Here is an 11,386-nt window from a genome sequence, read left to right as displayed (position 1 = left end):
TAATATTCAATAATAAGCTCGTAGTGAATAATAAAGTACATATTTAATAAAAAAAAATAATATTAAATTAATAGCAATCAACTTTTTGTATAATTTTTATCGTTCTACTTTTATAAATTTTAAAGTTTATAAAGAATATGGAAATTTTGAAAAAAAACATTAATAAAAATTGCCATTAGTAATTAATATATTAATAATTTTTTATTTTTAACCATAAAAATGGTAAATAATGAACATTTTAAAATTAATTTTATAATTATTATTTCATTATTTTTATTGAAATCTGTAATTTATGTTTGTCCTTTCTGAGAAATTTGGAAATTAAATTACGAATAATTTCCTTTTAAATCAATAAAATTTAACAATGATAAGAATAAAAATAATATTATTTATAATTTTTTTTCAGGGGTTTATGCAAGAAAAATATGATTTTAATAATAATTTAATGCGGATTATTTTTAATTATAATATATTTATGTTATTATTTGTCCTAATTAAATATATTACTGATGTTAAATAGGAAAGAATGAAAAACTTAGTCCCTAGCAACTGCAGTATACCTGAGATATTTTTTTTGAACATCCTGTACTTACACATCTTCTTCTTTTCTTGGCTAAATCATCAGGCAACTATCTGTCCCTGTTGTTTACTACATATTTTCAGTTCTCGATACTCAGCTTCATTAAATCTTTCTCTACTCTATCCAGCAAACTTTTTCTGGGTCTGCCTCGTGTTATTCATCCTTAAGGTATCCATTCGAGGGCTGTCCTTACTGGTTCGATTTTTTTTCGATGCCTTGATGTAACCAAGTCTTTAGTATTTTATGAAATTAGTTATCATTCCCATTTCTACAATATTCTGTTACTCTCTGTTGTGTCTACTTTGCAGAATCATAAGTATACATAATTCATATTTAAACAATTAGTATATTCAATTTAAAAATCAATGATATGAAATCAATTTGAAATTATTAACAAAAATATTTCATTAAAATCGTGGTAATCCCCATTTCCTTATTTTTTATACCTAGTAAATTGAAAAATTATATAATAAACATCATATAATAATCATTGTCAGCTTATAATTTATCATCACCAAGTCTTCTCATATTCTCAAATAACTCATAATCATGATTTTAAAAGATATTATGATAATTATATATACTGAAATATAATAAGATACACCTTCCTATTCTCGTTTAATTTTCCTGATATTACAATTTACAATTATCAATTACAACTCATATAGTACTATCAATAATATAGAACCAGTAATTTATTTTTAATCATCTAATGATCTATCGAGACTAATTACTATATATTTCAATTTATAATTATATTTTTTCCAACTCAAAAATTGTATTCGTCATGACACATATCTGTTTGTTGGTTTAATAGCAGACATGCATTTTTCAGTTGATATATTAGCATTCGTCAAAAATACTGAACATACTGTTAACCATATGGTACAGTATTAGATAAAAATTTAAATATATACTTACTTCATCTTATATCTAACACATTTTTTATAAAATCATTCAAGTTTTTCAAGTGAATACGTCAAATAATAATGAACTGGCTAAAGCCCGAGACTAAAATTCAGGTCATACGACATTTTTAAGTGAAAACTGTTTGTCATGTTAAATTTTTGCAATGGAATGTATTGTCAAAAATACGTACGGTGAATTTAAAGATTCGAGTTGTATTTGTTTTAGCATAAATATCCAGTCATTAATTTTAAGATAGAAGAGGTTTTTTAGTAAAATATGCATTGGCTTTATGTCGGAATATCTGGCTACCTATTCTTGTTGAACGGTAAATTAAATGTACGCATAACTTTGAACAGAATAGGAGAATTACACTACACATAGAAACAATATTTTATTACGATAAGAATTTAATTATTTACAAATAATGTCATAATAATTACGCAAAAATTTTGTCTTTGAATACATTTCCCTTCAAGACAACAAACCAGTATAAATAATAGTAAGACTTACTTAATAAATACTAATTGTACACAGATTATGTAATATTCAGAATAAAATATCAATAAAATGTTATTATAAATAGTGAAATACAATAGGAGTCAAAACATGGACCTTATAAAATAGTATAGCTAATATTTAACCTGTAGTAGGCAATTAAATTATGATTAAAAATTCCTTAAATCCTTACATTATTATAAAAAAAATTGCTTAATACATTATACATTTTAACATATTCTTAAGTGTAAACAAAAGCACATAAAAAAAAACATATTCTTAAAACTTTTTAAGTTTACTATAGTAAGTATAATTGATCTCATTCATCAAATATTGATGTGTTATAAGTATTTCGGAAAGATTTGTTCTAGGGAGGGGTCTAAAATATCAGCTTTCAATATTTATCAATGGTAAACAATTAATGAACCATGTATTATTTTGACATATTCAAACATAAAAACTGAGATTATAACAACATGAAAACATTTTAATCAAAATTAAAATGCGTTTAAACGCTTTTAATAACCAGTCAAATGACTTAAACGTACTCGTAATATCTAGTAAAGACCGTAGTTCAAAACGTACGTTTATTAACACGGCAATTCCGGCGGTACTAATTTATTTTCCCATATAATTTATTATACATAATCAAAATTAAATTTTATATAACTATAACCGCTTGTTATAATAAAAAGCGCGGTGCTTTGTCATCGTAGATGATATTTTAAACTAAAATATTTAATATTTCTTTAACTATCTACGTTTTCTATATAAAGAGCAATGTAAATCTCATTACGGTAAAAGGTTTTCGTTTGCTCTATTTATTGAACATGGCACGCCTAATGAGCCAAAATTATACGTTCAATATGTTATATGTGTGCGTGTGTTTGTGTATGTGTATGTGTGTGTGTGTATATCATATCATACGTAAGTATATATTATGTATTATTATGTAATTGTAATTTTAGTCTTTGGTAAAGTACTAACGTATTGAAATATTTACATGTATACGGTCGAGATCAGTCCACTCGTCAGATATATGAAAAGTACCTATCCGTAGATAGTATACCTTCATAATATAGGTACTACCATTAATTAATAAATACAGTTTCAAGTAACCACGCCCACGTGAATGTGTATTCATTAAAATGATGAAAAAAAAAGATCTAATGAAATTTGTAAATAAGATATCCGTAATGTTCTCTGGCTAATTGCAGAATAAATAATTATTCTTGCATCGAGAATCTCGGTCCTTCATACCACTTGTTGTGTACATAATATTATACAAAAAACTATTCAGTATAAAAATAACAATTAAAATAGCCAACACCGGTCAAAGCAATTAAATATGTTTCATTATACACTCACACACACACACACACATATGTTCATACTCATATACATTTTATACCTGTACGTATACTTATTCCCGTGAAAAAAAACAAGTGGAGCGTTATTGTTAAGTTCACTATCTGATAAAAGTCAACGGACCATTGAAAAAAGAACATTAAAAAAACTTTTATCATGATAGTTTTTAGTGACATTTAAGAGTTTTCTCAGATCTAGATCTCATTACATGAACATAATATATTTGTTCGAGTATGGATGTACCTTCAAAATAATTACCATCCCGGTAATCTAGGGGCCGTGACGAGATTATCGCGTTTAGAACATGTACACTTGGAATAACTAAAAACAATAAAAATTACCGTGTGTTTTTAAATACTTTACAAGTAGAGAAATTACAAAAACTCATTAGCAATATTAATAATATAATACCAACACAAATAGTAAAAACAGTAAGTTATAATTATCGAAGAAAACTAAATGGGCTGTACAAAATCTACAGAATAATTAAAAACTTTTTAGACAGAAAATAATAGACGTTACTTTTATAAATGAAATTTCCAACTCAAAATTAAATGGTCGATTCTAATCCAACGCAAAGCGTATTTTATAATATAGTTAAGGCCGTATCTTCATTTTTACAACACTCGTTTTTAAAGCAATTCAACTTATATTAATATTTTTCTTACATGGGTATTTTTAAAATATACATTCAATCTCAAATAAATATAATGTAAGCCGTTTTACTTTTTTTTGTTATCATTTCTATAATATCCTTCAACAGCAGGAGAATCGTATGTATAATGTTAGAATCGTACTACAACCATAAAACAGAACCGTAGATATGATAGTAACGTAGTAGATCGTATGTACATACATCATCTAGTCTCAACCAAACGTGCTCTCACGTGAATTTATATCTCTTAGTTTTTTAGTTGATCATAAACTTGTAACAACAGTCTCTTTAACACGGAACACCGATGGCGGCTAGTTCAGAACACCATAGTGATAATCCTTCAGTTGTGATGTACGTGTAGTGCACGCGTTTCCATTGTAATAACGTACGACTAAAGCGCATGCACTTTTGTCTCCAAGGACACGACCCATCACATCCAACCGGCGTGATGACGGTGTGATTGCTCTCGCCGTAATGCACACGGAAGCGTGTGATAAGAACACAGCCACCGTACGCACGAGACTCAAACCAGTGCAAATAAAACCGAAAGAAAATAATAACGGGTGAAGGAAATGGAAAGAGAAAAAAAGAAAAAAAGAGCTTTTACCACAACCGCGATCGTGTGAATCGGTTCGTAGTGCACACACACACGCGCACGCACTCTTGGAAATATCGTGTAAGTACATGCGAAGAGCAGTGTATTTCGTGATGAACACTTTTTCTGAGGGGAAACATTGTTGCAGACTCATCACGGCATCACAATGGACGTTTTTCGAACGCAAACACGGCGGCGGCAACGGTAACGGACACATCCTATGAGTGTTGACCCTTACCATAGGGGTCAGTCTACGCCTGCTTCGAGGAACGTGTGCAGTCATGGTCTGGTGTACACACGCACAACTACACACAGGTACGAGATACGACCAACACAATATTATTACAAATAAAATATAAAATCAAATATTTATAAAATCAATAATTAATATACCTCTACACGTGAAAAAATTTACTTGCAACTAATCATCGTATATCTTTATTAGGATGTTATTATTATTTATTTATATAAATAGATAAATTATTATTTTAAAAATAATAAAACTAAAAAAACTATGCTATGGTGGCCATGTATAATCGTAAATGTGATGGTGTACCACGAGGACCGACGAACAAGGTACGCGTGGAAGGAGCTCGGGTCACCTTTTTCTCTAACGATTCCGCATGACAACAACAATATTTATTCGGATATAATTATGACAGTGATTGTTGTGCAGCGATGATTACTAGAGCAGCGCCGACGTGTGGTCACGATTTTTTATTTTTATTTATTTTTATAAACATAAACAGTTACAGTAAAATAATATACCTATACACCTCTCATGTGTGGCGTAAAAATATGTTCCGTGGACGACAGTCTACGTTGAACCGTACGTGTATACTATGCATACGCTACTATTTAATAATATGCACATTGATATTATACACATATTAAGGCACATACACCGCAAAGAATTTTAATTAACTCACCGTGTGCATTTTGCATTTAACGATTTTTTTTTATTTTCTTTATATTTTATATAGTATATAAAACGCAATGTGTACATGTATATTGTAACACCTTCGTATAACATTTTTACCGTCAATTAATATAGAATCTACCGTTATGTACACATTAATTCTATATTTTGTGAATTTCAGATATTGCAGTTAAACTGAATTCACTACATGTGATCTTCGGTTTACTTACAGCGTTGCCGAATGAGTAGAAGAGGTAATAGTTCTAAAAAGTATGCATGATGACCACCAAGGTATTGTGTATAATTAAAAACTGTAAAACACAAACAATTTATAAATCTATAAAAATGTTTAATGTGTGTAACAAACCTACACACGTCCCCTCGGGTCGGATCCGGCAAACGATAACGTTCCTTCCTGCCCGTGACGTCATAAAATTAGGTTATTAGATTTTAAATACCATTGAAAAAAGAAACTGAGTCGATCATTCGGCTGTACTTTATTATATGTTAATGTATCGTTCGTATAGAAAACTATTGCGTTATTTCATAAAAAAAAAAAAAATATTAATAATAATAAATAAGCAGTTCGCACTGTAACCTATCATATTCACTATTAACTTTATATTTCATACACAAAGACATTTTATTTTTTATACAGATAATACTTATGGTGAAATATCATGTTACAACAGTTAATTTTTATTGAAATATAAATAAAAATAAACTAATTCAGTCATTTATAAATGTAATATATTTGATAGTGAAGTAAAAAGCATTATAATGTTGTTTGTACTGTAATACGCGAAGTATATTTTTTAAATTATTGAATTTGATCTACAATTTGATAAAAGTTCGACGTATCAAAAAAATATTTATACATATATATAGGTTAGATTATAATGTAGGTATAATAATTTAACAACTTAATGCTTATTACAAATATAAACAATTTAATTTGAAGTTAATGGTTTTTATTCGTTAAGTACTCGTATAGTATATACTTATTATTTTATGATTCCTCCATTTTTAAGATAATTTTTTATATATCTTAGCTTTGACGACATAAAATTATAAATACCAAACGTAGTGTCCGCAATCAAAACTTTAAGTGTACACGTACGTTACAAATATGTAAATATATTTTTTTCTTCAAATACTAGAACTATAACATTTTACAAAAATCGAGTAGGTATCTCGTGTACAGATTATATCTCAAAACGTTTTTTTGAATAATATTATAATATCCAACATTTTTGGAAGGAAACGCGTACACATTCTTTCTTTTACACAGATTACGTCATTTTATATTAAATTATTGAGGATAGATCTAAGCATAGATATTTCTACGAATTTTTCAGTTAGAATATCTAGATAAAACATTTCATTTCGACATTTTATTACGTTTGAATCATAATGTACGTCGTTTAACCTGCCTTACGTGTTCGTATGTATACATTAAGTTGGTGTGATACTATATATGTTATTATTGTGTACAATATAATAATTTTTAAAAACGTTACGTTACTTAAGACAGTCATGAACGACCGTTGAAAAGACTTTCAATATCATTACGAATATGATATTAGACGTGGATGCTTCCCCCTTAATGTCACTATGAGATTTATACAATATTACTGTGTCTTATGATGATCTGCAGTTGTATTGTGCAGTAGGCAAAAGTATTGAAAGACTCTCTGAGAAGCTTTTAAGCACACCACGGCGTAATCAACAACAATACGGCGACAGTGTTCAACAATCAAATGGTGTAGATTTCCTCGACGATTTCGCTTATCTACACTTGAAATGTATTATAATATCGTAATATTCGTGTTCTCGTACTACATTAATCTTTATATATTGTCCTTCTCGATATTTAATTTGAATAAAACATAATGACACGGAACGTTCGAAGTACACAACTGCAACCGGACCAGGTTGACCGCGTTATGCTGCGTTCATAATAATGGTAGCCGCTCTTCTTATTGTTCACGTTAACTGGTTTATCACGAACTGTTATACTGTACAACGACTTGCAACGGTTTAGCGATTTTGATTAACTTAACCGATGAAAAAAGATCACGCGCATAACGCAGCTCACCGGCTGGCCGGCAGGTACACGACATCGTTTTCAACAGTGCTCTCTGTCTCAAAAACATAGCAAACTGCGGATACAAAATATTCGTCATAAACACTACAAGTCAATCAAAATGCGCTCGTCCTTATTTTTTTCCCCTCCCCCGCCATCGACGACTTTTACCATAGGGCCAAATCTCTAAAATATGTACGATCGGACAATACGTCTGAAATTATGACATACCGGCCGACGTCGCCACACAACACTCAAAGAGTCGTATTGTGCATACACTCACTCGTACACTGCACAAACGTGGTTTGCGTAATAACCGTAATTCATTTTCCTAACACGTTCTTATTTAATTTATGTCGGAAAAAAAAACCAGAAGATAAACTCGCGTGACTTGTTGAATTTTAAGAAAACCAACAGATGTGATCTTCTCAACAACAAAAAAACGACGCGCTTGACCCACGTATAGAGTTTTTTATTTTTAACGAAATTTCACATGATAAAAACGTTATTGTTTGTAAACTAGAGCACGTACGCGATCACCGTTTACAAAACCGAGTTAGAACACGTCGAAGCAAATAATACATAACCAATACATCAGTATATTATGGTTGTAATACGTGCGAATGCAAACGATCACGCATAAGATGTTATATACATCTATATGGTATGGATTCTATACAGAAAGAAAATAATTTTTATCTATACCTAAGCCATAATACTACGCATAACTTGGTACGATAAATGAAACTATTGAAACAATTTATTTTTTTTTTCACGAGCATAATCGTATGCAGTTCTAGTAGTATAACGAATTAGTTAAACATTTCGGAGTTGATCTACCTTTGGAAATTTTATATGATAAAAAAGTGTATATAATATATATATATATATATATATATATATATTTAAAAAGTTGTTGTTTTTTTTTCGTATTACTGCAAAGCGTTAAACGAATACTGGTCGTAGTTTTTTCTAATGAAATCACAACGTGGCAAAAACGACGGCAGTTTAATTGAAAAAGAAAAAAAAAACTCGCCAACGCTAATCGTTGCTATGCCACCGATGTAGTAATGTAAAATTATTACAACAACGGAGTATGATATGGAGAACTACATAATCTTGTACGCGTTCGATTCCAACCCGACGGAGATAAAAAACGAAATCCGACTTTATTATACAAACAATATACATATACACGAGTATGTATTTACAATATAGAAAAATGTTAATGGACGCAAGGTACACGGATGAAAATCGTGTGTAAACATTGTAATAAATAAAAAAACAATTACAACGGTTCCGACACGATTTGACCGGTCGACAGCTTGCGCTGCACATTTTTATTTTATATGTGTACGATTATATTAAATATTGTAACGTGTATATACGCGCGGTATACGGTAAAATAATTAAAACATCAAACCGTTTCACTCGGATCGTATGTGTGTGTGCGCGTGTGTGTGCGTGTGTGTCGAACGTTCGGCATCCGCCGCCGCCGCCGCGCGGTATACTATATAATTTTAATTATTATTATTATAATTATCGCTATGTTTGCGGAGCACGACAACCGATTAAGCGGCCATCACGGAACGCCGATAATGACGTATCACATTACCATCGTATTATTCGCACTGCACCGTAGATACGCGCGTGGAGGATACACATACGTGCGCGTACGCTACTCGTGCACTTTCGTGAAATATACTTAAAAAAAAAATAAAACAAATACGTTATGCTTAGGCGTGCGGCGTACGAATGGAAATAATAATGGTCGTATATTGTGCTGTGTACATAAGGCACGACCGCGCTGGAGTGCTCTGGACTTGGCGCAGTCGATGATGATCGTCTTCGTCCGTCGTCTTCTCGTTACGTTTCGGACGTGTACGTGCCCGGTATTATTTAGACGTGTAACGCCGCCTATCGCGTACGCGCACAACTATTTCGTGTTCGTGCTTGCGCCACCGTCCGAAACGATGGAAAAATAAATAAATAAACTTTCTCCGTACGACTGGTGTGAAATATGAGAATATGGTTTATTTTTTTTATTTTTATTTTTTTTTTATTTTTATTTTTTTTTTCATTTGCTGTTCAAAATGTTGTAACACGTCCGTTGCACCTGTCGTACGGCCACCACGACAAATCGCTGCTGTTCCCAAAGAGAAACGGAAATTCGTAAATCGCACAAAAAAGGTCTCGTAACCTCCCGAAGTGTACGTGTGCGCGTGTCCGCGTTCACCTTCTGGTATTATGCACACACCGTTAAGCGGCTTGATATTCTTCTCCGACTCGTTTGTTTCTAGACGGACGTACACCTCTATGATGATTTTCTATATTCAAACGTGCTGGTTCAACATTCAAAACGTGAACAGCACAGAACAATCGGACGTACGTATATTAATAATAACCAATTATTCAAAACTCAAAAATTAAAATTACATAATAATGTAACAACGACAGTAAAAACTAATAACCGCTAACTAAGAAATAATAAGAAAGAATGAAAACACCGAAATCTATTCCAGTTGAAGTATTTATAAGAATGGAGTGTCGGTGTACATAATGGAAATCGATAATTTGATTACCTATGATAACATGTACACACTGATACAAACAATAGCGGTTTTGATAGTGTTAAAATTTTGGTTTTCAAAGCACAATATAAACTTGGTTTTATACCAACCGAATTTTTACATTTTTTTTTAATAAGTCTAAATGCAGTTTATAAGTGGTGAGAATGATACAATTTCAAAAGCTTGGAAAAAATAAATATAGTTGGCAAATTTAAATATGACGACAAATATATTTTATAAATCTATGTTTATACATTTTATAATAATAATTTATTACGAGTAGAAATTATTTTTAATATAGCTTGTACTCTATGCAATATATTTTATATTTTAGGTAGTTAAAAGTATTAAATAAAAATAATATTATATAATGTTTAACTTTAAACAACCAAAAACCAAAAAAAAGTAATACTTATATATCATATTGCTTTTTTGTTTAGTGACCAAATCAATTATTGCAACAGGTCTTAATTATGTAAAAGGAGTTCAAGTACACCATTCACGTTTTGGTGACTGATTATTATTTACTTTTATTAGGAGTAAAATTATTTCAATTATTAGAAAAGTTATCTAGTAAAAAGGGTTCTAACCAAGGGCGCCCATAGGAAAATTCTCAAGGGGGGACAACATTTTAATTTATCAATCTATTCATAAATAGGAATGACCCACGATATAGGAAGGGGTTTACAATTTTACATTATATATATCAAAATGGAAGACTATAAAATAATAATTATTTAACCAATTTATCATAAAAGTAATTTATCGAAATTTTTATTTAATTAATAATATAAATTGGACACTTAAAACATTAGTTATCTTTATTAAAATATTAATTTATAAATATTATATAAATATTATGGCTGTGTACACACACACATATATACCGTATTTCTGGAAATACACAATAGTTTAAGAATTGATAATTATCCATAAAATAGAAACGAAAAAACGTATTGTTATTTATTGCTGATAAACTGATTTTCCAAAATAAATAAATAGATTTTTCATAAACAAATTATAGATTTTCATATATTAAAATAAATTTTTAAATTCTATTTAAATAAATATTTTCTGATCATAGTAAATAATTTTCCAAGATTTTTACATTTTTCAGAAGGGAACATGTCCCTCCCTTGCCCCCCCCCATATGGGCGCCCTTGGTTCTAACCCTTAGTAACTAAAATACAATGACGGGATAGTAAAACA

The 11,386-nt window shown here is 30.2% G+C and overlaps 1 long non-coding RNA gene across 1 annotated transcript; it reads left to right on the top strand.

Annotated features, from left to right (window-relative positions):
* The first annotated feature begins 4,285 nt into the window (after positions 1-4,285).
* Positions 4,286-5,912, top strand: LOC112692067. The gene is made up of 3 exons (XR_003149375.1): positions 4,286-4,683; positions 4,751-4,917; positions 5,703-5,912. It is a non-coding gene; the product is annotated as an uncharacterized LOC112692067 (long non-coding RNA).
* Positions 5,913-11,386: the final 5,474 nt, after the last annotated feature.

Source organism: Sipha flava, unplaced genomic scaffold (assembly GCF_003268045.1).
Source record: "Sipha flava isolate LNK unplaced genomic scaffold, YSA_version1 69_pilon_pilon, whole genome shotgun sequence".
Taxonomy (NCBI): Eukaryota; Metazoa; Arthropoda; class Insecta; order Hemiptera; family Aphididae; genus Sipha; species Sipha flava.
The sequence above is the reverse complement of the archived record's forward strand: the minus strand, read 5'-3'. Positions and strand labels throughout refer to the sequence as shown.